This window comes from Lucilia cuprina, chromosome 3 (genome assembly GCF_022045245.1).
Source record: "Lucilia cuprina isolate Lc7/37 chromosome 3, ASM2204524v1, whole genome shotgun sequence".
Taxonomy (NCBI): domain Eukaryota; kingdom Metazoa; phylum Arthropoda; class Insecta; order Diptera; family Calliphoridae; genus Lucilia; species Lucilia cuprina.
In genome coordinates this window covers 19039592-19047330 of record NC_060951.1, presented here as the reverse complement: position 1 = coordinate 19047330, position 7739 = coordinate 19039592, and the positions used below count along the sequence as shown (strand labels likewise).

Here is a 7739-nt window from a genome sequence, read left to right as displayed (position 1 = left end):
GAGTTCAGCGTACATGCTGCATAGGTATGAGTGGTGCCATGTGCAACCAAGGCTCTGGAAACGTTGCTTAATATTCCACCCAAATTTAAGATATGAGACGGCGCTTACTGCCGAACGGCTCATTACTTTAGGCAAACTGTCCAAAAGTGGTTATAAGACACTTCATTAATACATACTGGACACATTGAAAGTTATAAACAATAATCAGACATGCTGATCGCATACCAGACACAGAATGTGGCGTAAACTTTAAAAAGCCAAATTGGATTGTTTGAAAGCTTTAACATATGGGTAACAGGCCCTTCGGAAGTATTAGGCAACAAAAGGCCAAATATAATAAATTTAAAAAGACCTCGAGCCAGTTAACCTAACAGAAGCAACAAAAGCTGAATTAAAAATATGGTTAAGAGAAACACATAAGGCCTCGAGGAATAATGAAAAGTTGGATAGAACCACAAAGATTATATGGGATGAACCTGATGAGAGCAAGACGGGAAATTTTTCCAAAATGAGCAAATCTGAAGTTAGTAAAATGGTACGAATTCTGACACAAACATTGGACACACAGGATTACGAGCAAAATTGGACGTGCAGGTTCAAACGAATGTAGAGCATTCGGAGAGGACATAGAAACTCTCAGGCATTCGTCAAGTTAGATCAAGTATCATGAAAGTGATGTTATTCCTGAAAAACCATTCCTGACTAACACTAATTGGAAGATTCATAGGAATTACGTCCAGGAAACTCACTAACACTGATTGGAAGATTCTTAGGAATTACGTTCAGGAAACTCAGTTTCTAAACATTGAACAATTTTCTTCATGAAAAAGAGCGTACAGAAGGTCCGATCATGGCCTAGGTGTATTTCTTCGGATTTGATGTAGTATACATCCTCCTATCAACATGACCTAAGCACATTCTTCATTATTTTTCCTATAAAAACATTGATAAACGCATGACTTGAAATATTTACTGCAGTTTCTCCTCTGGAAAAATGTTTCTCAAAATCAATTTTTTATTCGCAGATAAGAGTTAGGTTTAGGTAAGAAAAGCAGCCATTAAATCAGTCATAAGTGGCTCACATGGATAACACAACAGGAGTCTTTATATTCGAAATACACTTTTAAACTACTTTAAAACCTCTTTTAATCTACTTTTTCAACTTTTCACAAATTTTAACAAATAGCAAAACACAATTTAAAAATGACGACATAAACAATGTTAACAATTTTCAAAACAAACTTTGACTACTAATTTCATTTATCCAGTTAAAAACAAGTAAGAGTTCTATATTCGGCTGGGCCGAATCTTATATACCTACACTTCACCATGGTGTGTTAAAAAAAGTCGATATCAAAAACTCTTCTTTCAAATCACTTACTTCGGGCTGAAGATACTTAATTTCATGTTTTTAGATTTAACATTATAGAAAATACAAAATGTACCTTTTGAAAAATGAAAAAGTACCAAAAAGTTCACTTTTTTCGGTTCTCACCTAATTCCGACACTACACATAATTTCATATTTTTGGGTTCATTATTATAGAAAACTCAAAAAGTACGTTTTGAAAAACGAAAAAGTTCCAAAGAGTTCCATATATGTGTTATCACCTAATTACGAATCTACATATATAATTTCATGTTTCTAATTCCAACTCCACACACTTAATTTAATATTTCTAGATACCTTTTAAAAAACAAAAAAGTACCAAAAAGTTCGCTTTTTCCGGTTCTCGTCTAATTCCGACTCTACATACTTAATTTCATGTTTCTGGGTTCATTATTATACAAAACTCAAAAAGTACGTTTTGAAAAACGAAAAAGTACCAAAAAGTTCCATTTATGTGTTATTACATAATTACGAATATACATACATAATTTCATGTTTCTAATTCAGACTCCACATAGAAAATTCGAAAAGTACCTTTTAAAAAACAAAAAAGTACCAAAAAGTTTACTTTTTCCGGTTCTCGTTCTAGGTTCAATATTATTGAAAATTCAAAAAGTACCCTTTGTAGAGCGAAAAAGTACCAAAAAATCGCCTTTGACGTGTTTTCGTCTAATCCGGACTCTACATACTTAATTTCATGTTTCTAAGTTCATTATTATAGAAAACTCAAAAAGTACATTTTGAAAAAGAAAAAAGTACCTTCTTGGGTTTTCATCTAATTCTGAATCTACATACTTAACTTCATGTTCCTAGGTTCAGTATTATAAAATATTCAAAAAGTACCTTTTGAAAAACGAAAAAGTACCAAAAAGTTCCCTTTTATGGCTTCTAACTTAAGCCAGGCTCCACACTAGTGCTGCTCTCGCTCTGCCTTAATTTTATAAACAGAGTACAATAACAAAATTTACCGTATGATTATGTATTTTGTTTTTGTTTTTTTTGCAATTTCTGTTTGAGCATGAATAAAAAATCTCAGTTTTTTATGAAATTTTCGGAGGTTGTCTCGGATTTTTGCTCATATCTCCGTTATTTATGGACCGATTTTCTGATTTTAAATAACGATCTTCACGAAAGCATGTCTAACAGAATTATTGAAGATTCGGATCTCGCCTATATCTGGGGTCCTCTAAAAACTTATTTCAACAAACATACAGACAGACGGACATGGCTTAATCGACTCCGCTATCTATAAGGATCCAGAATATATATACTTTATAGGGTCGGAAAATTATATTATAGAAATTACAAACGGAATGACAAACTTATATATACCCTTCTCACGAAGGTGAAGGTTATAAAAATAGTCAGCTGTTCAAGTGATGCTACTTTATTAATTTACTTTGCTTTGTACGAATGATTTCATCTCTTGTTGTACAACGACATCTACAACAAACAAATAATTTCACGGCAGTTGAATTGCAAAAGTCTAGACGAGTACTGTATGTGGCTTCAGAGTTTGTTTAAATTAAAATACAACTTTTAAGAGCAACAAATATAATAAATAAAAACTTTATTTTCTTTAATAAGAATTTAACAAAGTTTTATATTTTCCGATGCTGTAAAACAATTTGTTTTCACTGTATCTTTGACCAACTCATAAAAGGCCCTTAATAATCACCTGCAATGCCTTTTAAAGCAGTAGATGATAGTTATTATGCAATTGTTCAATAAGAGCAAAAGAATAAACAAGTGTATGAACATTCGGACATACATATGTATACATATGGATTTAATGCAAATATTTGTATGTATGCTTGAAAAGTAAATTAATAAAGTAGCATTACTTGAATTGATATTTTTTAAACTATAATGAAACAAGTTGTCAAAGTTTGTTATTCAAGTTGTTGTGTAGCCATTTTTAAATTGTGTTTTGCTATTTGTAAAAAGGTTTGAAAAGTTAAAAAAGTGAATTAAAAGTGGTTTAAAGTAGTTTAAAAGTATTATAAATTGTATAATATATAATAATATAATTTTCACACAATCTTGAATTATTACAAAAACAAAATACATGTGTTTGTTGTAAAGTTGTCTAGACAATTGTTTAAACACTGTCATAACGACGTTACAACGCTAATAAATGAAGTCTGTACTTGCTAATTTGTCATCATGATAACAATTTGACGTTTAGCATAATAAATATTTGTCTAATATAGAAACTGGGTACTAAATAGGGTTCTATACACTGAACACCAAGTAAGGAAACTGTGACGTTTTTTACAACAATAACTTACGCTCTACTCACAGACAGGTTCTGTGTAACTACAACACATATTTAAGAATGTCACTCTCTCTCATTTGACGTTTAGCATAATAAATATTTGTCTAATATAGGCACTGGGTTCTATACAAGAGGGGAACCTGTGACGTTGTTGTACAACAATAACTTACGCTCTTCTCATAAACAGATTCTGTGTAACTCCAACACATATTTAAAACTTTGTCGCGAAAATATGTGACTTATAGAAATTTAAAGTATTTTTTATCACTAACCGTTATATTTTATTATTGTTTTGCACACTTTGAATACATTTAATATCCCAAAAAGAACCTATTTTTTAAAATCGAAAAATATATTTTATATTTTCTTGACATTAAATGTTTGTCGCTGAAATTAAAACTGAAGAAAAGCAATGTAAATTTTCGCATGGTATAAAAAAAAATTTCAACAAAATTATTTATTATTCAATATTGCAGATTAAAAAGCAAACATTCATTCTTCTAGAACGTTTATAGATAAATTATGTTTCAAAATATTTAATGAAATTTTTGAAAACATAAATTTAAATATAATGTTTTTTTCAATATTTTTAAATCCCATTTTTTAAGATAAATTATGTTGCAAAATATTTAATGAAATTTTTGAAAACATCAATTTAAATTTTCGACTTTAAATATTTTGTTTCGACTATTTTTTAAAATTTTCGACTATTATTGACTTTTTTCTACTATTTTCGAATTTTCGACCTTTTACGAATATTCGACTTTTTGACTTTTATTTGCAAAGTCGACTATTTGACTTTTTTCACAAATGTAGAAAATTTTAAAAAAGTGTAAAAAAGGTCAGAAACTCGAAAAAAGCCAAAAAAGTTGGAAAAAGTCTAAAGTTCGAAAAATGTCGACTATTTATAAAATACTAAAAGTCTAAATATCGTCTTTGCATAAAATGCAAAAAGTCGGAAAGTCAACTTTTAACTAAATGCAAAAGTTGACTTTTCGTTTCAACTATAGAACCCTATTTTAGACTTTTTTCGACAAAAAGTTGATTTATATTCGTTCGTTAAAGTCATATTTACCTCTAGGGCCTCGCATAAAATATCAGGTATATCAAATGGGTAATCATAAATCGTTAAAACAAAAAATATATTTTGAGGTCCCCATAATTTATACTATCCAATAAATTAAAAATGTTAATGTTTATTTCTAATTGTATTAAATTTATTGCATCAGCTGTTTACATTTTTGCATTTCTTGCTCAAATTTAAATCACCTTCATTAAACTACCAAACAAACTAATTGAGTACTCAAAAACAACATTGGAAGATTAATTTTAATTTAATCCCAAATCTTTCACCTTAAGATTGACCTTAAATGTAATAGATTTTATATGCGAAGGCTTGGCTAGCTTTTTTGGAATAACAACACCAATGTCACAAAGTATAAAGTCTAAAATCAGATTTTGTTTGATTTGGAAATTGTCTGGTTAGATATGTATGTGTGTTGAGAACATATAAACGGGGTTTACTGTACATGCAACGTCAAAAAAGTTGTTTGTGGTTAGATAGTGTGCCTCTAAAGTTTTTTAAGATTATTTTTCCTTTTATTAAAACACGTTTTTTGTATCTTGTGAATAACATTTTAACTTATACTGTATTTCCTATGAATTGGAAGGTCGCTAAGGTGGTTCCTATTAGAAAAAATGGAAATGAATGTAGTTTTAGACCGATATCTATAGTTCTCATATTATCTAAGATTGTAGAACATGTTATGATCGTGTAAGTCATTCAATGTTAATACAACAACTATGTAATTTTTTTAAATTTTCTTCTTAGACGCAGTAAATTGTTATTTTCCTATCTTTCTAATGGATATCAGTTTGTTCAGTGAGGTCGATGTTGTTCTGTATGTTCTTTGGTCACAAGTGGTGTTCTGCAAGGTTCTGTTATTGGTCCCTTATAATTTTTTATTGTATATGAATGATCTTATATTAACTGTTGAGGGATTTTCTTGTCAATTGTTTATTTTTGCAGATGATATTCAGTTACTATTTGCAGGAGAATGTCAGTTTGTTGGTGCCTTGGAGTGTTTAGTTAATATGGTGTTGTCTTCTGTTTCTAGTTGCATGTCAAGTTGTGGACTATGTATTAATCGTGAGAAGACCAAGGCTATGATTTTTAAGTCACCTAGAACTGATGTTAATCTGTCTATTATGATTGACAATGTTAGTATTGAGTTTGTAAAGTATGTTAAATGTCTTGGAGTTTATATCGATTGTCACCTTAGTTTTAAACATTATACTGATTGGCTATGTACCATAATAAATTATACACTATAATGCGTAGATATAATCTTATCTTCAATATAATCTTAGAATTAGATCCCATGTCACTGCTTATGTGATTGACTTTTTTGGGTGTAAATCCGCGGTGGCCAGAAAGACCTGGTTCACACTGGCAAACTTTTGTAGAGAAACTTTTGATGGTTTATTTTTCTTTCTCTCACACACAAAAATCTAAAGTTTCTCTACAAAATTTTGCCAGTGTGAACCAGGTCAAAGAGAATATTTAAAACGCATATGTTGTAGTGCAAAATATAAAAGAGAACATAAATGAAAATATTTATATGTGCTTTGCACTGAAAAAAATTATATGTTTGTACATACATATTTGTGTTATTCATATTATTAGTATTATAAATGAATAACGGAAGGAATGTATGTATTGATGCACATTTTGATGTAAAAATGTGTTGATGTATGTATGTATGTATGTATGTATGTATGTATGTATGTATGTATGTATGTATGTATATATGTAGGTATTGATACATATATATAGTTTGTGTGTGTATTAAATATATCTAATAGGTACACAAATAATTAACAGTCGATCGTTTAATCGTTACAATTTAAGCGATTTATTGCTTTTTATTATTATTTATTAAACATTTAGGTTTAAGCTTTTTTATTATTAAATTTGTTAAATTTTTATGTTAAGTAGCTCATATACAGAAAAAAGTTTCAGCATAAATATTATGAACTGCTTTCATTATTTAAAGTTAATAATATTTAAGAATAAGTTCCTAAATTGTATGAATTTTATAATTTCTATTTTTTCAAACATAATCTAGAAGCCGTGAATTAAAATATTTTAAATTTATTTTTATTTTTCTATTTGTTAAAAAATGTTTAAAATTTTCTTTGGAAAATTTTGTATTTTTTTATGACTTTTAAATTAAAGTCGATGAAATGTTTACGTATTTGGCGGCATTTTATGAAGAATAGATACTTAACTATATTGGATGATATTTTCTTGTTTACCATTTTGTTTTTCTGCATTTCAATTTATATTTTTGTTATTATACAAAATTCGCTAATAATATCTACTAAATATGGAAAGAGATTAGTAGATAATGAGCTTTTTTTCGCAATTGTTCATGAATATCGTAGAAAAAAAAATTAAAAAATTTCCGTCATTTACAAGTTCATACATTTTATGAACTTTTAATATTCTGAATGAAAATGGTTTGGGAAAAGAGTCATGTTCGATTCATGCAATATGTTACAAAATTCATTCATGCTAAGTATTATTTTTTCTGTGTAATTTTGTATTTGAATATATGTATGTTAGTAATTTTTAAGCCATATTTGGGCCTATGGGCTTGGAATTATTAAAGAATTATTAAAAAACAAATCCAATACACTTTTAATTAGAATCTAATCAAATATTTAATAAAATAAGGTTGTTTTCCTTTTAATCTTCATTTTTTGCAATTCTTCTTCACATACAATTTCTTCAATGTTTACATTTTTTTCAAACAATCAAACAGCTCTAAAATTTTACCTAATGGCGGAATTCAAAAAATGGTAAAAAATGTCAACAAAATCATACGGTTCGAATTTAATTTTTGACAGCTTTCAATGGTTTCTTATCTGGTTAGTTGTGTAGAGAATGCAAGAAAAGGGAAATGGGAAATAAGCGATTAGGTACCCAATATATTCATAAATCTCTTTGTTTTTTAAGTTTCACAACGCCAGCTCTAATTTTTCCAGTATGACTGTCCAGAATACAAAT

General features: G+C 28.7%; 1 long non-coding RNA gene across 1 annotated transcript; it reads left to right on the top strand.

Moving 5' to 3' along the window:
• The first annotated feature begins 4601 nt into the window (after positions 1-4601).
• Positions 4602-6007, top strand: LOC124418834. The gene is made up of 2 exons (XR_006940252.1): positions 4602-5441; positions 5499-6007. It is a non-coding gene; the product is annotated as an uncharacterized LOC124418834 (long non-coding RNA).
• Positions 6008-7739: the final 1732 nt, after the last annotated feature.